Genomic DNA, 22,653 nt, shown 5'->3' on the forward strand with positions numbered 1-22,653 from the left:
ATGGTATTCTTCACAGAAAAAACATTCTTCTATGGAGTACAATGGACATTCGTTCCTAGGATGCTTTCTAGTGCAAATAGGACAAAAAATTACCAAAGCCCTCTTGGCTTCCTCTTGCTTCTGTTGGATCCACAAGGTATCCAGTTGCATGGCAAGAAACTGCCTCATATCACTCTTGTAATCTTTGATCTAATTTTCAAATTCATCTTTGGACAAGATGTTGCTCCCAACATTTCTGCTTGTAGCCATTTTCTCCAGAGGAATGGTTTCTTCTTCTTCTTCCCTAGAGGTTCTTTAAATATGCCTTGATGTCCACCCAGGGGTTCTTTAATCACAGCCATCGAAGAAGAGAGAATGTTGGCTGTGTGAAGCAGTGGGGGTGTTGTGCAATCATTTTTCTAACTTATCTCTACTCCTACAAGGCATGAAATGAAATCTTTTTGGTTGATTTTTTCTTTTTTCTACTTCTACCTGCAAAACTGAAATAGATTGAACTGCAACTAACTATCTTGCTAAAATGAAAATGCGGAATTGAAATGAAAGCAGGAAAGGACTAATCTATTTTGCTCAAATGAAATTGCAGGAATGAAATGCTAGGCTACGCTTGCGGAATTGAAATGCTAATCTACGCTTGCAGAAATGAAATTGCGGAATTGAAATGCTAATCTATGAAAGCGGGAAAGGCTAATCTACTTTTGCATAAACGAAATTGCATAATGGAAATGAAATAAACTACTTAGCAGAAGATTGTAGTGGAAAATAGAAGAAAAGCGACAATCACCAATACTCTGACGCTTCCCCGGCACCGACGCCAAAAAGATGGTGGGCTCCAGTATTGTAGCAATAATGCTACAACTCCTGGAACTCCCTTCTTTAATTTTATCAACCTGGTAGTTCGTAACAAACTTGGAAGCGACGATGCTGTATGCACAAGTACTAGCTCTTACCGCAGCTGTCACTTGGTTAGCTGGCACAAGTCCACTAGGAGCTTAAGCCAACTTCTATGAGCTCTTAGAAGAAGATTTTTAATTGATGGATGAAAGCTAACTCGAAGGAAGCTAATCTAATTGCAAAAAGAAACTGAAAGCCAAAAAGAAACACAAACCCTAGCAAACCCTAATTCTACCAGCTAGTCCTACTGACGCAAAGGAGAGCATGCAAACTACTGAAATAGATGCCATTACTTCTATGAAGGTAAAATGCATGTGTCTAAGTTATCACTATCTGAAGAAAACATCTTTTTGTATTTTTGATTAAGTTATTAGAATTATCATGCATGTGCTTCTAACTGGCTTTTCACTGTGCAGGGGTGGATCAAGGAGGAGAAATGCTTGGAAAAGGTTGGGAAGACTCGGAGAGGGTCTAAGGGATCCCTATCATCCTTTCAGAGAGTTTCACAAAGTCAGGATGCCATGCAACCGTGTTTATGAACTTCTACAGGAAGTCTGCAGGGGTTTCTACAGGAAGTTCTGTAATTCTTCTACAGGATGTTTCGTGATTGGGTTTTTGACTGATAGGTGAGTGGGAGAGAATGCATGAATGGGTAGGGAGGTAGTGTAGGGGCCTGGAATGACCCAATGACTGAGGGATGAGGTGATGAGAGGGTGTGGAAGTCTAGCTTGCATCAAAGAAGGTTTAGGCAATGGAAAAGCAAGAAGGTAGGGTTACGTGGCAAAAGAGCAGATGGGAGATGAGGAAACAGACTTGGTGATGGAGGAGCTGATCTGGACGAGGCTCAGATGAACGAGGAGGTGATGAAGGTGCCCTGCATAGTGTTTACCTGATCAAACCAACTACGTCTTGCATACAATCAAAATATTAGATGATCTATCTAACAGTTTAATGAGATCAGTGAACAACAACCTTATTCATGACAAGAATCACGTACAACATGTGAACAAAACATTATCAAAGAGATATAAACGCATGACTAATCTCCTACCAATCCATCCTAAACATAAAAAGCTACTTCAACCATCAAAAGCAACCTAAGTAACAAAGCACAAATTAAATCTAAAGAGCAGACTTTATTTTAAGAATGCAGCGAACACACATAAAGATAAACAAGGGAGGTACTGGGCGCTTGAGATGGGCCCAAACCCAAGAGCTACAGCCTCCCAAGAGAGATTTAGAGCTGGTGCAAAGCTGGATTCATCCTTATTAATCAAGAATGAAGAGTTACATCAAAACTGTCCACAAGGAGAGCTTGAGAATGAGCTGAAAGCAAAGCTAATCTATTGCCTACAAATCGAATTACAAAATGTCTACAACAAGGCTATGAAATGACTAACTACTAGCTACTATCTACTGGCTAACTAGCTAACATCCACTGGCTACCAAAATGACTAACTGGATAACCAAAATGAGGCCCTAAGCCTTCTTATTTATACAAATTGAGGACCCAACAGTCCTCCTAAACTTTAGGGACTCGGCTGCCCAAAACTTGGAGTTAACAACAGTCCTACTTGACTTGCTTGGCTGCCCTTGTGATGATTGATTTGGTGGCCCTTGAACTCCGAGCTGATGGTGGAGAATTCGAGGTAAGGGCCCATAAATGAAGGGGATACCTTCATACAAATCCTCTAGCTTGTCTTCCCACGAATTTGGCTGCCAAGTGCTCATTAAGACCTTCAATTTTGTCTCCAAATTGACCAAAAAGGCTACACAAAGCACCCATTAGACTTGTTGGCATAATGACTAACCAAATTCACTCTATTAACATAAATATAATCAAAAACATGCAATGAACTAATGAGAATGGGGGATTAAGTCAAATTAGGAGGTTGAATGAGCCCAAATAATTGTACATTTTTGGGGCTCATCACTTTGTGCTACATCACCCACTGTACAATCTTCTTGGGCATGTAAATATTTGGCTATGCATTTCTTTGGTGTGGAAAGTCCCTTTTCTAGTGGTTCTCACCATAGATCCAACATTTTAGTTACTATTTTCTCTCAGATTTGCGATGATCTATTGTTGGATGATGCACATGGCCTTTAGCAGATGGGTCAAATTTTTACTAAAATCGACTTGCCTTGGCTAGATTTGTGCCTTCCTTCTTCTACATGATTTTCTTAGGTCATTTATTATTATTTCTAGCACTTCTCTTTTCTCTCCAATCACTTTTTATTTCTAGCCTACGGTTTTCCTCCTCATAACAATGTTTCAATTTATTAATGGCCTCATTCACTGTTTGCGGTTCCAGGAATTCAATTCAGTCTCTGAATGTCACATGCAACCCACTGATGAACCTTTGGATCTTGGCCTTCTCATCTTTAATATATGGAGCATATATCAGTAATTCTAGGAACTTAGTGACGTACTCGTCATCTGTCATTTGTCCCATCTTGAGCTCATAAAATTCTTTTGATTTGTTGTCATAGTATCACTCTGATAAATAATGATTTCTAAAAATATTTTAAAATTCACTCCAAGTTAACTCCATTTCCATTCTATCTCCAACATTCTTCAAATCTTCCACCCATATGTCTGCTTTTCCATTCAGCCTATAGGTGGCAATCTTGGCTTTCATGTTTCCAGAATAATCATGGATTTAGAAAAAAATCTTCATTCCAAGCAACCAAGCTTTTACATCTTCAAATTTCTTCATATACCCATCAAATGTGGATGGATTGGCTTTCTTAAATTCATTGGGCATACCGTCCTTTCCTCTTTTCCTTTGATGATGATTATGAAAATGATGATGGTGCCTCCTAGTATTATAGATGGAATATCTACCAGAATGATGCACATAAGTGTCGGTTCTTCCTTTTGGGGTACTTTGTGGTACATTTCCCTTTATGGTATCTTTAATTTCCCACATATGCCTCTTTGAAGACTCACTATCATTAGCCCCATTTGTTTTCTTTTCTAATTCCCGAAGGCTTCTCCCACCTATATCACTCGTTCTCAATTCCTATTTCCTTTGTCTCAGCAAGTCTAAGAGACTTTACAATATGACTGCATTTATTTTAGGTTGGCTCTCCTGAGCTCTCACCAAAATTTCATTATCTACCTTAAAACTTATGACCTCATCCCTTAGGCTCCTTAAGGTATCTGATCCAATCAGGAGAGTTTTTCCCTCCCCCTTTGCCAATTGATATTTCTTCTTCATATATCTTGGCTTCCTCATATCCATGTTGTGACTAGTCAGAGCTATATTTTACCTCTCTGGTCCCCATTCTTATGAATTTTTACTGCCTTTCACTGCTTGTGATGTGCTGTCATTCACACACAATTGTTAGAGACATCATAATATAAGAAAAGAGAAGAGCTCATGCCCATGATATTGCTTTTATAGAGTTGTTATAATAAGGCCAACTGCAACAAAGAATCCATGTTTGCACATCAATGTTAGTTAACCAACAATTTTCGACATCCATATACATGCCTGGATTGTCAAAAAATTATACCTTCTAACTCAAATATTAGCTCATTAATAACAATGAAACATGTAAATTGTTAGTCTACAATATATTGGAAAGTCACCAAGTAACTATGTCAGTCATATATGTAGCCAAATAGTCATAGATTGACTTTTACCACCTAAATGTTAGTGCTATCATTTTTTCTAAAAATAAATATGAAACCACTTTGTAACAGCCTATGGTTACTTGCTCATGATAGAACCCATCCAGTCCAAGTGTTGAGCCTGGATGCTCTGCTACCACCTCTAAACACCCCGACTTAACATTGGTGAAAAGTGTTCACTTGCTAATTCAATCTCTCTTTAGAGAAAGGGACTAATTATTATTATTATTTTCTTTTTCTTTTTAAAAACCCAAAATTAATATCACCATTGTCTTTGTCTTGGCAATAAAATTCAGTTGCTATAAAATTTTGCTTCGATCTGACCTTTAGATCAAGAGATGTGTGTTGAGAACCAAGATGCTAGTGGATTTAGGGTTGATTTCTCTTAAATTGACAATTACTTGTGAATGTTTGTTGTCTTCTTATTAAATTTATATTATCTTCATCAATAAATTTACCAAAACATAAAGATCACAAAGAGAAAAAGAACACAAGAAATTAGGCTCCAAGCTAGGGAAAAACCTCACAAAGGGGAAAACCAAAAACTCCTCTTCTTATAGAATTATATCAAAGTGAGATATACAAGACCCAAGAACAATACCAATACTACCATAAAGACCCAATTCAACCCTCCTCTTGGTCTCCTTTGATCAAGTCAAATTCAACAAAAGACAAAGTTGGCCAAATATTTGAAATCTAGTTAGCTCCTAAAATTTCAATCCCTGAAATTTCAGCCTTGTAACAACCTTTGAAAAAGTGCAAGAAAGTCACATGTGTGGACAAATTTAGGGCATAAACAATTCATCTTCTCTGTCTTTGACGTTGGCTCTCTCTCCTTTGAATTTCACAGATTTTTCCTCTCCTTCTTGCAAAAAAATCGATGTGATGGTTGATGAATGAATTAGTTCCTCAAGTGATTGAATTGCCTCATATTTATAGTTTTCCAAGAGGTCGAATAACTTCCTCTTTAGGCCAACTTGACCAAGCAGGGCCAAATTTGTCTTGTGGATGAAATTTTGACTCTTTGAATAAAAAAATAATAATTTTCCTTTTTTAAATAGAAGTCCAAATGGTACTTTGACTCATTTACATTTATTTGACTCAATAAATTTTCTTTTGACTCAATTGGTGCTATAAGCATGAAGAACATGCTTTGAATAGAAATAAAATAATAATAATGAATATAATAAATACGTCAATAGTAAAATTGAATTATATTATAAAGACTGATACTAGTTACATTTCCAACACTCCCTCTTAACTAGGGAGGTATTCATAATGACACAACACGATACTCTCAAATTGAAATATTCTCATAAGAAGGGTATTGGATTGATAAGCATCAACATAGCCAACATTTTAAAAAATAATAAGGCCTTGACTAACAAGTTGTATATCTCCACTAGATCAAAGCACAATGTCAAGAGGAATAAATTTAGACACCATCGCCTCTCTAGGCACATACCCCATCCGAATGTTCACTAGGTATGTCCTGATAGGACTATTCTTTTCTTGGATACACATCCTTAAAGAATATCGGTCCTTGGGACTATTCTTATATTGGATACAAATACTCAGATAATATTAGTCCCAGATACTTATCCAATCCACCATTCTCCTTCTTTCCTTTACTAAGCTTACGGCTGTTAGTCATGGCCATAGTACATGATACAAGGAGAATATGGTGTTCACCTTCACTCCCTCTCAACTAGGGAGGAGACAACTACAAGCCTCATCCTGTCCCATTCCTTTTCATAGAAAGGAACATCACCAATACATCAGTTATCTACTTTGTCAATGGATATATATTGTTTCTACATGAATTCATCCCTCATTTGGTCATGAATCATAAAGTACTTAAAACTTATCGGTTATCTGTTAATCGTAGCCTTGAAAAAAATGTCTTCAAGTAGTTCATAAAACATTTTGCTTCACAATTGACTGTACTAACTGCCACATTTTCTACCTCATGAATTTGCTATGTGTCTCTTCTTCTTAACATTTCCAAATCTACTGATGTTGCTCCAAATTTGAAGTTGTATGATCCTTCAAGTCAATTTCTGCCTCTAGCTCCCTCTAAAGTCAACATTACTTTCTTCACATTATCTAGATTCACATTCTTATAGAAACCATATCAAATTTCCATCATCAATAATATCTCTATCAATATCATAAATAATATCTCTATCAACATCAATACTTTCAACCCAATTAATATGTTCCTGAATCGAACCAATCGTAGCTCCCTCTTTCCAGCCGAGGTAGGTGAACTATTTATTTTGTGCTATCAAATAATTAATTTCTTCTTCATGCCACTTAATCTTCATGCTTTTCCATATTATTCCAATTCCTCCATCTGCTAATCAAGCTTAGATAGATCTTGTCTTGACCTGCAAGCTTTATTAGAAGACTACAAAAGAAAAAAAAAGGCAAAGTATAAATACAATAGAGTAGTAGCAATCAAGGAGATGTAGAGTACTTATATTTTGAGGAAGAACAACTCCCTCTTAATCTTGAACCTGTTCACCAACCTTGTTCTCACATTATCCTAATGTCATTTCCGTTATCATCAAGGGTTTGATCTACTTCTTACAACATAAATGATTAGATAGGGTTTTTTTCCTAGGGTTCTCTAAATCAAACCTTATATAGGGTTTATAAACCCTAGATTCTCCAAAGTTTTCAATATCTTCCATTTAAGAATTAGAAGTTCTATAAGCACACTATAGAGTTAGTTGCAAAATATTAGAGACATTAACAAGCCTTCTATACCAGAGATTTATTTTTGACCCTAGAAACCTAGTCCTTATATGTAAGGAGAGATTTAAAATGCTCTATCAAATAACTCTAACATATCTAAATATGACACTAACTTTCAAAAGAGCATAAGATCATTAACTTTTTCCTCATGTGAGTTCACCATGATCTAGAAAACTTAGCATTATATGCACAATAGTTTGCAAGACAACTATGAAATGAACAAGAATGATACATACCTCTTTTGACCTTACCTTATCTCTTCTTGCAAAGATCCGATCCTTTGACTTTATGTACCAAATTTCTTCCAACAAAGGTGTCTCAATCCTTCAACCATTGCACAAACTACATAATTTTTTTGAGCTGCTACCTTTGTCTTGGATTTATAAATAGGTTGACTTCATTGGTGTCATTCATTCTTCTATTATGTATAGGAAATAAATATTGGTATCATGGGTGCTTCACATACTAGTGTTTCATAAGACTTCAAATATCTTGTTACTATTGTTCATGGGGTTTTCAAGGTATCAGTCTCTAACTGTTTCAATTTCTACAACAAGGTGACTTATGTACATGCCACCAACTTTTCAGGAACTCACATATAGTCATAGTGCCTCATAAATGCATATAGAGAATAATTTCTAGACTTAACAATTTTGGATATCTTTCTTAATGTCATCATGGATTCTTTGACTCTTAGAAGCATGTTTCCACAATGAATTTTTTTCTACATGAACTTGTCTGTAGAGATAGTTTTCCACATCAAAGAGATATAGGTGCCATGCTAAGAATGCTTTATTGTAGGAATATGTATCAATAGAAGTCACATAAACATTGAGAGGTATGCTACAAGAATTTGCATCACTTCCTTTATTTATGTATAGGAGAAGGTTTTCGAAAGTATGGTTATTTCAAATCACAAATATGGGCATTCTTTCATGGAGTAAGATCCCTTATTGAAGTTAAATTCTTTTTTGAATAGAAATTTTGGATGCCTTCATATATTGAATAAATTATAGATTCCTTGAATCTTCATGAATATGATGATATAGTAGGATTCAGATGTCTTAGCACAAAGAAGAAGTTTACAAATTTTTCTTGGATAATATTTGATCCATTTTATAAAGATGCCTCTTATAAAATAAACCTTCAACCATGAGAAAGAGTGAGATATAAAAGGATTCACTAGATACTCTTGATCTTCCTCCACAAATTCCAGAAAATAGATGTTCAAGTCTTCATGATAGTTTGGATAGACAATTATGTTTTTACACAGTTCGTATGTTTGTTATATCACAAAGACTTTGGACTATTGTGACACATAGTTATGATATTCTACCACAAATAATTCAGATTGCTTCATTTCCAGAGTATCATCACAAGTTACAAATCCTACCACAGGTTCAGATATTCAAGTCTCAAACTTTTTCTTCTATCTAGGCTTACCATAGTGTCTTTGCATGTCACAATGCTATAGATACTTTTCATATTAAAAGACTTTGGATACTTTGCATACCATATGAAATTGTTTCAGAGATATGACCTTCATTTATTTCTTGAGAGAGTGCATATATTCTTACTTCTAAAACTTGGTCTTGAACTATATCTCAGATAGTAATACACTTTGAGAAAAAATATTAATTTTAGACCTTCCATAGAGTTATAGAACCTGGCAAAAGAGTAGACCTTCACATTTTGTTCTTTGTATGTAACACATAGTAATGAACTTAAAACAATATTATTATGTTAGAGTTCTCATAGTACTACGCTCATGGTGCCATAAAGATAAACTTGATGTACCTTTACACAATAAGCTTCAACCTTTTGCATGTCATTTGATTGGAAGTATGAGGATGTCTCCAAGAATATTTATTTGGCTTCCAAGGATTTCCTTGAGTGATGGTTGCCACAAAGTTGATGGTCTTCAAGTATTTTTTCCTTTGATAGAAATAGATATGACTACTGCAAGGATATATTCAAGCGTAATTGCTACATGAATGTCTTCAAATATGCCAACAAGATGTGATCTTCAAATTGTCCTTCTTTCACCTTAGCTCTGATACAATGTTGAGAAACCAAGATGATAGTGGATTTAGGGTTGATTTATCTTAACTTGATAATTACTTGTGAATGTTTGTTGGCTTCTTATTAAATTTATATTCTCTTCATCAACTAATTACCAAAACATAAATATCATAAAGAGACAAAGAACACAAGAAATTAGGCTCCAATCCAGGGCAAAGCCCCACAAGGGGGAAAACCCAAAAATCCTCTTCTTATAGAATCATATCAAAGTGATATATCCAAGACCCAAGGCCAAGACCAACATTGCCACCAAGACCCAAGTCGACCCTCCTCCAAGTCTCCTCCAATCAAGTCAAATTCAACAAAAGTCAACACTAGTCAATTCTTTGAAATCTGGTCAACCCCTAAAATTTCAGCCCTGTAACAACCTTTGAAAAATCGTAGGAAAATCGCATGTGTGGAAAAATTTAGGGAAAAAATAGTTTATCTTCTCTCTCCTTTGACCTTCACTGATTTTTCTTCTTCTTCTTACATGGAAATATATGAGATGATTGATGAATGAATTGGATCCTCAAGTGATCGAATTGACTCATATTTTAGCTATCCAAAAGATCAAATAGATGCCTCTTTATTTCGACTTGAACAAGGAATGCTGACATGGTATTGTGAATGACATTTTGACTCTTTGACACAAAACAATTTTTTTTTACTTTTGTTATAGGAAGTCCAAATGGGACTTTGACTTAAAATAAATTTTATTTTGACTCAATTGACGCTATAAATATGAAGAAAATGCTTTGATGAGAAATAAAATAACGATCAATTAATATAATAAATATATCAATAGTAAATTTGAATTACATTATGAAGACTGCCACTAGTTACATTTCCAACAATGTGATCATTTGAAATTACAACAAATCAGAAAGTGCCACCATATCAACTTGCCATGTGGCATCCACACGACTACCTAACCAACCTCATCACCAATTGACAATAGCGTATTTGTTTTAGACTTGTTCATGGGTGGATCCACACCTATATATATATATATATATATATATATATATATATATATATATATGTATATGTATATGTATATGTATATGTATATGTATATGTATATGTATATGTATATGTATATGTATATGAATATGTATATGTATATGTATATGTATGCATGTATGTACATGTTTAATTGATGGGCTATTGGTTGGCAGAAATATTTATGTTACCTGGTTTCTATTACCCGACCCTTTCCATCTTGCATACTCAAGGTTTTCACTAGGGAAAACCTTCTGGGCTGACATGTCTCATGGGTTCGCCCCCATGCCAACATAATAGTAGTTGGGATTATGTGGAGGCTACCATGTCCTAGGCCTATTGTCGACAAGGTTAATCCTCTCTACAGACAAAGACGATCCCTCTAGCCCAATGAGTGGGTAAAACATCTGAAGTGACAATCAACTGGGCATTTTCCTAGATTATAATTGAAAAGTAGAACGAGAGAGATGACCTACCACACTCTGATACTATTTCGATTTCCTTTGATGAGATCCTCGAACAACTTGTTACGGACTTGTTACCGATTCTTTTAGTGCTTATGTACCTGCACTAGTGATCAAGAGACAAAAAAGCATGCCAAAACTAATAGCAAATCCAATAATAACCTACTTAGTTGATCAAGGAAGGCCAAGCTAATACATATATGAACATATATATTTTGGAAAGATGAACCAACAATTGTATATTATTTAAAGAACAAAGGGAAGCTTACAACCATAACAATGATATTGAAGGGCTCTCCTTGAGTGGAAATCCAAGTCCAAGCCAAGAAACTCTCCAAACACTCCTTCTCCAAGTCTAATGAATAGCCTCTAAGCACAAGCTCAACAGCATAGGGGTGAAAATGGACATAGAACAACCATTTTGGAATGGGAGAGGAGGAATTTATAGGCTGGGAGAGGGAGTTAGGAATTATCCAAAGATAGGATTAGGCCCACATCTAAAGGAGGTAGCTCATAGGGATGAGACCAAGATGTCAAATTAGGAGAATTCAACCTCATCTATGTGAAACCACCTCCAGCTCATTGCCCTGGAAGCTTATAGATCATGAAGCTTCTCATCCTCTTTGGGAAAACTTCCTTTCTGAGACCCTCATGGGTATGCAAGAGAACAGAGCGATGCCATTACCAGCCTAACATGGTGCAACAGGCGATCAAAACAGTTTTGAGCTTTGTTGTTGGGAAAAGTATCCAATACGGAATGACCCTATCCCACTCTAAAGGTGATAGTACCTCAGCAACAACCGAATGCAAAGCTATTCAAGATTACTTCTTTATGAGATGTAAGAGAGAGGAGAAAGAGATCCACTAACCGTTGTCTTTCGCTAATGATTGATCCAATCTTCTCTCTTTGCTGCTTGCCTCTAGCTCCTTGCTCTTTCACTGGCCCAGCTACACCAAGATCCTGCAAAATGGCAAGAGAGGGAAACTACAAGAAGCATACATTCATAATTGAATCAAGGATTAGAATAAATCAAATACACAAGTATAGCAATACACTATTGAGACACATGCATATAGAAGAACCTCAAATACTTTATTAATGGAAGAAGTAAAGTTCTGAGAGTGTTACAACCATAAGAGGCCCAATCCAGCAACACCTCCCAACAGAAAGAAATCTCCTCTTCACCACCTTCAAGCAAATCACCCAATAGTTCTATACTCAAACCAACAGCACTTCCTTACACTCACAAGATTCCAGCCCCCCTAGACCTCATGAGAGAGCTCTATATATAGGAGTTTTGGAGAAAGGATGAGTCAGCTTGTAGCTGGCATGAAGCTGACTAGTGTCCTCTCTCACTTCAGGTATTCTTCAGTTCTTGAGTCCACTTGGAGGTTCTTGCTTCCACTTGGAGATCTAGACCCTCTTACTCATCACCAGTCGAATTCTCTGATCCAAGTGTCATTTTGGAAGCTTCCTGGGCATTGACACCTTGAGGAATGACTGTGCCACTTGGCCAAACTCGCCCAGCGCAGGTAGCCTTCTTTGCAGTTGACATTCAACGCAGGCACACAGTGGAGAAGTTGACATTCAGCGCAGATGCTCAGTGGAGCAGTTGACATGATCCATAATTAGCTTGTTTTTGAGTGTTTTCAGGTGGAGAACTGATATTTAGTGTTGTGGTTTGCTGACCTTGTTCCTCTAGGGGTAGGAACAACATGTTTAGGGACTTTGGATCCCTTAGATTATTGACATTTCATGCTTCATGCTGTAAGGCACAAAAATGTCTATAACAGTTGCCCCCTAAAGTATGAGGTCGTTTATCGGGTGAAATGCTTTATCAGGAGGATCCGAAGTTCATTCAATCGTTGAGAGGTGACCTGTAATAAAATACAATACAATACATTATTTTTCATTCTGCTTTCATGATCTAGCTGAGGCGGGCATTCCCATGCTCAGCTTTATAAATTCATTTTAGTACATAGAACAGACGATCGTCTGATGGTAGACCGATAATTCTCTGCTGAAATTATCATCCTTTGAGTAGGATGATCATCTGCTGCAATGATGTACATGTCAAATGTCTTTATATTTCCTGAATATATATCGCAGCCCGGATGGATGAAACTAGATCCGGGGTCTTCAAACTCGTTCAATCTTCACTCTAAGTACAAGTCGATCCATGTGAGAATTGCGCTGAAGTCGAACATGGAAAGACATCGCTTGATTACTGGTCAATGATGTAAACCGTTAACAAGCGCGAGAGGAATCACCGATAATGATAATGACCCTCAAGGTACTGCAGTACAATTCACGTGGTGTGAATATAGGACTTGGCGTCGAACACCACGCAAAATCTTATGGTCGAAGGTCATTGATGTATACCTGTCGCCGGAAGTGAGAAACTTGCCATTGAGGCATGCAAGCTTCAAAGTACTGAGGGGGGTGTTCCTAGATCAACTTCTTGGATAATGAGCTGAAGTCGACAAGAAGCGATCCGTCAAAGGAGGGCCTTAATGAATCCCACATCAGTGACACGGAACGGAGCTAATGATTTTAGTGGAGGTGAAAACAATCTATGAAATATGATTCAGGGTGGCGATCATGGGTGGATGAAGGGTAATGTATGGCAGTGGATGGGACACGGTTGACTCTTTCTGAACAACATCTCTTGAACATATAACGACACTGATGCGATGGATCGGTAGCATTACCCCAAATGTGGATGGTTTGGCGAGACCATGGTGATGAGACCGGTGAATGAAACAACCCAACCTGATGTGATACGGAGGAAAAGTGTCATGTTCAAGAGCGACTTGCTACCATTAAAGCTTTGAGGTTCTCCCAATTTTTCCCCAGTCATTTTTGACCAGTACCTCTTTATTTTTGTCAAGCTTGAGGAGGATAACATATGCTTGTTCTATAACCTGCCCTTCGGGCAAGCCTATCGCTATGTTTTAACGAGCCTAGCGATAGGGAAACTCGTTCTCGTCTAAAGACAAGTTTGTCGCTATTTAATCATTTTAACGAGTCTAATGACAAGGAAAACTCAGTCCTTTTCATTTTTAGAGAGTCTGAAAAGGTACAGAAAGTTAACTCCAAAATTCCTTTTTCGTCATCTAATCCCTTAAGTCCGAAAAAGTGTAAAACAATACAGAAGGGATGAGTTTTCGATAACTTTAACGAGCCGAATAAAACAAGCGCTCGACCTTTTTGTGCAATAATCCCTCAGGTCCAAAAATATTAAAATCTAGAGGAGGGATAGCTCTTCCGGTCACTTTAACGAGCTGGAAGGCCAAAACTCGGCAAACTTTTCATATTTTACGAGTCAGGAGAAAAGAGCTCAAAGAAGACTCGTCTTTCGAGGAACGAGTGATAAACAGGGATAGCAACAGATTCCAGGTACAAGTTGGAATTTTTCCAATCACGGCAGTGTCACAAGGATGGCTAAGTGAAATCACTCTTCGCAGCTGTTCCTCAAAATGGGTAAACAATCATATGGGGGTGAACGATCGGCCAAATGGAATGGAGGTGGCAGGTGCAAACACGACCAAGGCTTTTTATGGCTAATAAATTTACGATCAAATTGGTTATTTACCAGAATGGTTCATTTTTTAATGAGCTTAAACTCTGGAGGAAACTCTTGCTCAATCTTATGTTTATTTTTTAACGAGCATGAACTATGTGCTAAAACTGCTCGGATCTTCGCTTTTCTATTTTTTAACGAGCATAAATTCCGCGGTAAAACTGCTCGATTATATGGTCAAATTTTGATTTTTTACCATTACTAGCTTTTCTCTTTTCAAATATAGTACTATATTTTCAACTGCTGCAACAAACTTTGTTAGAAATGAATAATATTTGCATGAAAATGAGATTATAACCCTAATATTTCAATTTGAACTACGTAAAAAGCCATTAAAAGGTGCTTTTACCTCTCATTTACCATTTCATTTGCATTTGGTTTGTTGGAGCTCTGGAGGTGCCTCTTCCCCTTTGATTTTCACCAGCTGATTCCGGGAGATTCTGCGGACGATTTTCGGTGCCGTCTGGACCAGGTAGGAGCTAAACCCTAGCTCTTTCTTTTCATGGTTTTCTTTTCCAGTTTCATGCCTGTTTTCCAGTATTTCTGAGCCCCAGGGGTTTTGCAAAATCGCCCTAGTTTCAGCGCAGGTTCCCCTTTCGAAACCTGCGCTGAAGGTCAAGCTGCCTTAAGGCAGCCTGACCCTCAGCGCAGGTGGGAGACTCTCTGCCTGCGCTGGGTTCAAAAACTGAGTTTTTAGGTCATTTTTTGATGATTTTTTCGCCAGTTTTTCATCAAAATCAGGAACTTACTCTTTCTTTTGCTTGCTTTGCAGGGAAATTTGAACAAAATGTCCCTTACGTGGTGAGAACGAGAACATGAAGAGGAGGACATGATTGCCCTCCATGACCCGGTCACGGTGAACGCGTTGCGGAACTGTGGCCTGCTGAAGTTCTTCCGTATCTCTAGCATGAGAGCACAGATTTCTTTACTGCAGTATATGCTTGATGCTTGGGATCCTGTTAACCAAGTATTCCAGATTAGGGGAAAGTCCATCCCCTTGACCATGGAGGACATGTACTTCTTGACTGGGTTGTCAACACGAGGTGCCCCCATTTCCTTGTCAGGTACGGCTCGGGGGACTGATTCCACCAGATATTATGTCCGCCAGTATTGCAGGGAAGGTTCTCAGCCGAGCAGAGACAGCAAGATTGTTATCTGTGAGATTACTGATCGGGCTCTCAGGTCCATTCTGTACACTATTGGTAGGATGGCTGGTAGCGCAGCTCTACATGTTGCCAACAGATCTTATATGCAGCACGCCTTGGAGTGTCTCCAACCGAAAGTATTCAACTGGTGTGATGCAGTACTTGTTCAGATGAAAAGTCAATTGACCAAGGTAAAGGACGGGAAGTTGAAGAACTTTGGATTTGGTTCTATTCTGACTGCCTTCGCGTTGGAGAAAATCCCACTGATGCAGCCTCAGTACATCATACTCGACTTGCCTTCTCCGACCGAGCCACGCATGCAAAGGTGGGTTGACCACATGTCCAGGCATGCTGGTCAACCTCATATTACTTTTACTGAGGCCTTCTTCAGGTGGTTCGAGCGCTAGGAGATGGCGTTTTCTGAGTATCCATATGTGGGCATGGATTTCCGAGGTGATCCGGATTTGGTGCTACCGGATGGCGAACAGTGGGGCGCCATTGGTAAACTCTTTGACCATATTACTGTTTACTGTTCTTATTTATAATGTTGCTGTGCTTTATTCTATCAAGACTTTTAATTGTACTCTTGGGTGCATGCAGATATTGGTCCTGTTCGTCCAGCAGTTCGTCCGAGACCGCCAGTTGCTGCCCCGACAGTGGAGCCTGCTAGGAGAGCTGTTATTCGCGACCTTGACGATACTGAGACCCTTACAGCTGTGCAGGAGCAGGTTGAGAGCCTTACTCGTGGTCTTCCGGATGTACAGATTGACGAGTTACCTTTACAGCTGCAGCGGCATACTATTGGTGTGCCTAGACGATGGACTCGTCTCTTGCGCATGAATGCACAGGCCGTGACGTACTATCATGAGCACCACTAGGCTAGGGTGCCCCCTAGCATCTTTTTGAGTTTTTAGGTCATATGACCAATTTTGTCTTGGTTACAGAACATTATGTATGAACTATATAAACAGCTTATATATATTTTGATTTTCGAGTTTTATTCTGGTTGATTTATGTGATCCATATGTACAATATTTGATGATGTGTCCTTTTTATAAATGTTGCAAATGTCTATCTAACACATAGTTTGCTAATGAGTCAGTTAATTTGTTTAAGTTTCTTGAAATATGTTGATATTGAATTGAATCAAATCGTCTTTCCAAGATCTTAACCCTTAGGAACATGCGATAAATAGCTGGATTGCGAACCGAATATATACCATTGAGTTGTAGTATTACGAGCTGTGAGTCTAGCCTGACAATTAGTCGGCGTATGCCACGTGTGATGGCATTAGAGAGTAGTTCTATCAACGCGCTGTACTCAGCGATGTTATTCGTTGATTGCCCAATACATACACCTCTGAAACTTACTAACTCGCCGCTTGGATCAAAAATGGCCCAGGCTGCGGAGGATAGGTTCCGCGAACTACGACTCGCTCCGTCGGCATATCCAACACATGTCTCCAGAAGGTTCGACATCTGCAACAAATGAAAAAGGTGGATCACTCGACCAAAACAAATACCTTAGCGAAAACAAAATACAACAAAAGCATGCAGGTTACTATTTAAGCATAGTAACGCTTGAGGTACAACCCGTTGCGGGGCTGCGCCAGTGGAATTCCATCGTAATCCATTAACTCGTAGGCTCCTTTTGCTAACACCCTTTTAAAAATATAGGGGCCCATCCATAAGGACTTGAATTTACCTGCTCCCAATTTATCGGATTCTTGGTCATAAAGCAAGACCAAATCACCTTCTGAGAAGACACGGGGTTTGACATTTTTGTCGAACTGAGCCTTGACTCGTTTCTTATGGGCATCGTTAGCCAAAGCGGCATCACGACGGGTTTCATCCAACTGGATTAATTCCAAGAAACGAGCCTCTTCTTCTGAAGTTCCGGGGAGAAGATCGATTGCGAGTTTAAGCGACGAAATTTCGCACTGGATTGGCAAGACTGCTTCCAGGCCATACACCAGTTGAAAAGGTGTGAACCCGGTTGCATTCTTTACCGACGTTCGGTAAGCCCACAAGGCTGAGTACAGGATTAGGTGCCACCTTCTTTTATGAACCCCAATCATCCTTTGCAACATACGCTTCAGGACCTTGTTGATTGCCTCAACTTGTCCGTTGGCTTGCAAATAATATGGGGTAGAGCTGTCGTGAGATAGCCCTAGCTTGGCAGCTAATTCGACCATCATGTGATTGCGAAAATGCGACCCATGATCTGTAACTATAGCCTGTGGTACGCAGAACCTGGCGACTACATGATTGAAAAAGAAAAGGGCAGCTGTTTCACCAGTGTTATCCAATGTAGGCATCGCCTCGACCCATTTGGTAAAATAGTCAACAACGACTATAATATACCCATGCCCCCCGGTCAAGGTGGGGTTACATTGCATGAAATCGATGCCCCACTTGGCGAAGGGCCCAACAACAACTATCAGCTGCAAAGGTGCGGGTGGTCGTCTGGTTTTGCTATCAAAAATTTGACAAGCATGGCAACTTCTGACTATGGTTATGCAATCTTTGAACATGGTTGGCCAGAAGTATCCTGCTCGTAAGATTCTTTGTGCTGTTGCATATCCAGACTGATGCCCCCCACACGCGCCTGAATGACAATCATTTAGGGTTTTTTCGGCCTCCTCATGGGTAAGGCACCTCCTCAGAACTGTATCGACACCACGACGGTAAAGTGTATCACCGACGATCATGTAGTCTTTTGCTTGGTATCGTATACGTTTTTGTTCGGAGCGAGAGGTGTTAGGCTTGAATTTTTGGGTTTGGAGATAAACTATGATATCTTCATACCACTCATCGCTTACAGATATCAGAAACAAACTTTCGTCCACGATTGACTCTTCCGATGTTTCATCGTTGGACGACGATGGGAGATCACACAATAATTCTGCGAAAACTAGAGCTTTCTTTGATTTGGATTTCATAAATTCCAAATCAAACTCTTGAAGGATCGCTATCCATTTTGAATATTTTCCCCCCAGCAACTGTCGCGACAGTATATAAGTCATGGGGTTGCAATCTGACAAGATGGTAGTTTTCCGAAAGAGGACATAATGTCGAAACCTTTGAATCGCTTGAACAGCTGCGAGCGCTAGTTTTTCAACATAAGAATATTTACTTTCTGTATCGTTTAAGTTTTTACTTAAATAATAGATAGGATGTTCAATTCCATCGACTTCTTGAACTAAAACCATTGCAATGGTCGTATCCGCTGCAGCCAGATACAGGTTAAAATCTCTTTGATAGTCCGGGGCGTACATTAATGATGCTTTTACTAGACAATCTTTCAGAGCATCAAAGGAAGCTTGCGCCACCTGGTCCCAGACAAAAGGTACATCCTTTTTCAAAAGACGAGTATAACCCTTAGCAAGTTCTGCGTAATTTGGAATGAACCTCCTCAGAAAGTTCGCTTTCCCTTGGAGTTTCTGAATTTGAAGCAAATTCGAAGGTGGAGGCAAATTAATGATTGCCTGAACCTTGCAGGGGTCGAGACGAATCCCATCCTTAGAGACTACAAAGCCAAGTAAACGACCAGAACCGACGCAAAACACACATTTGTGTGGATTGAGTCTTATCTTGTAGTGTCGGCAACGCATAAATATCGCTCTTAAATGTTGCGGATGATCAGTCCGCTTTCGCGAATGAGCCGGAAGATCGTCGAGATAAGGTTGAACAATGTTCTTGATGTCATGGAAGGCATAATTCATCGCCCTCTAAAACGTCGCCCCTGCGTTCTTTAAACCAAAGGGTAATTTTCGATAAGCGAATGTGCCCCACGGACAAATAAATGCAGTCTTTGACTGGTCCTGTGGGCGGATATTTATTTGATTATACCCGGAAAATCCATCCATAAATGAAAAGATTTCACATCCGGCACATTCATCAATTATCTGGTCGATGAAGGGTGTAGGGTAGTTGTCCTTCGGACAAGCTTGGTTTACATCCCTATAATCGACACACACTCTGATCGTCCCTTGTTTTTTCATAACAGGGACAATATTTGATACCCAATCGGTTAGAGGAACCAGGTAGATGAATCCAGCATGGAGGAGTTTTTCAACTTCCTCCTTAATGGCAGCGGCTTTCTTCGGGTGCACCTGTCGAAGCCGTTGTCTTACTGGTTTGACATCAGGATACATTTTAATTTCATGTTCAACGATACTCGAGTCAATGCCTGGCATTTCATCATATGACCAAGCAAAGACATCTCTAAATTCACGAAAAAGAGCGTTATATATTTCCAGTTCTGAAGGGGAACAACCTTTGCCGACATAAAAATTCTCTACAACATCTGTTTTAGTCGAGATATTTATGGCTATAGTCTCTTCAATATTGGATAGGTTTCGCTCGGAATCCACCGTGTTTACAGTATTTGTTAGGAATTCAAAAACTGAAGGGTGATAAAGGTCACTTTGAGTATCTTCTTCGTATTCTGGAAGAAGGGCACGATGGTGGTGATCATTCCATGGTGCCCCCTCAATCATCATTGATTGTAAGATTCCTTCGTCAGTCCCATGTACTTTCGACCAAGGATTTAATGGGGTTCCATATTCTCTAGACCTATCTACCCAAACGCTTGACGAGCGTTGATTTGGGTTCGCCTCCCATGCTTGAAACATTGATTGCTACAATATTTCTAAAGGGCTTGGGTGCAAAACCATTGAACGATCCATGTCGACCTTCGTGGAAGATATCATGTTGCAGGTTGCTACAAATGGTATATTTCCCGTATAAAAAGGGGGTGGTAGCGCGAAAGTTCCCATCAATGTGGGGTCTTTCAATAATCCTACTTCGATATCTTGAATTGAATGGTTGCTCTCATGGATCATGGGGATGCTTCCTGTAACTTGTGAACCATTAGGGAGGAAATTCTGTTGGTCGACGATCGTAATCCCTCCTTCAAACGGGAATGCGATCTTCCTAAAATAAGTCGACACAACAGCTACCATAGCATAAATCCATGGTCTACCCAGTAGGATGTTATAGTCAAGATTTCCATCAATGACTTCGACATCAATTTCTACTGTTTTTCCTCCTAGTTCAACTTTCAAGTTATTAAGGATACCGTATGGGGTATAAGTCCTTCCGTCGAAGGCTTTTAATGTCGTCGAAGATCGCGACAAGGTTGGAGATCCTAATGTTTTCCAGCAACTCATCGACATAATACATGTCGATGCTCCCTCATCAATTATTGTTCTGTGAACAGTTTTGTTGAGTGCTTTCACTTGAATAAGGAAAGCTAGTTGAGCTGGTAACTGAGGATCATATCCCTTGTGATCAAAGGATACAAGATTGGAATCCTTAGGATCAACCCCACCAATTGCTGATAACAACGCCTGCCTTTGGGTTGGACAATTTTGTAACACTTCAAGAGTCGACATAGCGGATGGCGATTGAGCCAAATCTTCCACTATGTTATAATGCTGCGCCGCTCTGGCGCGAGGATTAAATGTCGACTTGTGTACTACACCCTTTGGCGGTTTTATTTTTAATTCAGGGATGATGGGTGGTACAACTTCTGTCGAAGTTGTTGTCGAACTACTTGGTTGATCTTTACCTTTTTCGTTCGACAGCTGAGGATTCCCATAATCTTTGTTCCTTGTCGAAATCAAAGCATCATTCTGCTGTTTTGAAACCGAAAACATAAGCACTTGTGACGGGGAAGCATTTCCACTATCAACCAGATTTTGACCTGGGTTGGGAAATGGATCAGTTAACACAGCTGAGGTTTGGGAACTTTTAAAGAACCTCTTTAACTCAGCTTTGAATGGGCAATTCTTTGTGTAATGATCCTCATCATCACATATTAGACATGGATAATTTTGTTTCCCTTTGCCAGGAGGGTTTGAAGAATTTTTTCCAGGGGATGAATCACCCTGTTTCTTCTTCTTCCCTTTGTTTTGCTTCTTCTTGCTTCCTGGTTGATTGGTTTCTTTGCCTTTATCTTCCGATACGGCATTTACTTCCGAAGCAAGAATTTCTTCTTTTGCATTTTGATCCGAATTCTTACGGGCTTTCTTTGACGAAGCCTTTATCGATTTCGTGTTTGCCGTGCCAATCATGCCATCACCGGCATGAGAGTCACTATTTGATTTAGGAGGGGGAGGAATTGAAAATTCCGGTCTAGGGGCGTCAGGTATTTTGTCATAGAGTGTGCCGGACTGAGTATAAACTAAGTCCAAATACTGTGCACGAGCAATTACTTGCTCCTCTGTTACGACTCCCCCCTTGGCCACATCTTCCGTAATAGCTGGAAGTAACGACTTTATAAACCATTCAGCTAATAGCTGATCGGGAACATATGTTTTCACCATCCTACGACGACGACGCCACTCATGTATATGATAAGATATATGGGTAGCCGTTGTCTGTTTGAAGTTGGTTAATATTTCTGTTCCCGTTTCGTACCTTTTTGGTAATTGAAAATGTGTTAAGAAAGTCGTGGCTAGGGAACTAAAATTGTCGAAAGAGGCTCTTGGCAATTCAATATACCATTTAGCCGCTGGACCTGTCAATGTCCTCTGAAAAAGGCGAAGCCTTATCGAATCATTGTTAAGGGTGTTCGACGAACACCACAGATGAAAAGTCATCACGTGATTCGATGGGTCTTCACCTGGATTTCCATTGAACTTAGGAATGTCAGATGGAAGTTTATGAGGAATCGCTGGCCACCAAGGGGCATAAGCAATCGGATCGTTGGTTAACCGGTGTAGATCGGGTAACTCTAAAGTTGCCACGAATGGTAACTGTTGATTCAGGTTAGGCGAAGCGTAACCAGGGTACGATGGAATCGCTTGAGCAGTGGGTCTTTGCATACCAGCATAATGTAATTGATGTTGGTATGACTGATACGGTTGGTGGACTTGACCACTGTAAAGTGGTTGGTTTTGACCGTTTTGGATATACGGTTGTCCACTGTTCGCAAAGATCTGCTGCTCAGAACCTTGGTACACTTGCTGGAACTGCGGTTGTTGGTATTGCACAAGCCACGGTTGTGACGCCATGTTCTGTTGTGCTATGCTAACCGCTGGACCGAGGTGTGGGGTAATTGTACCCGTTTGGACCTGTGTCGCCCCACCAGTTGGT

The sequence above is a fragment of the Pinus tabuliformis genome, chromosome 4_2 (genome assembly GCF_031772625.1).
Source record: "Pinus tabuliformis cultivar Carrire ecotype Pingquan chromosome 4_2, CPIR1, whole genome shotgun sequence".
Classification (NCBI taxonomy): Eukaryota; Viridiplantae; Streptophyta; class Pinopsida; order Pinales; family Pinaceae; genus Pinus; species Pinus tabuliformis.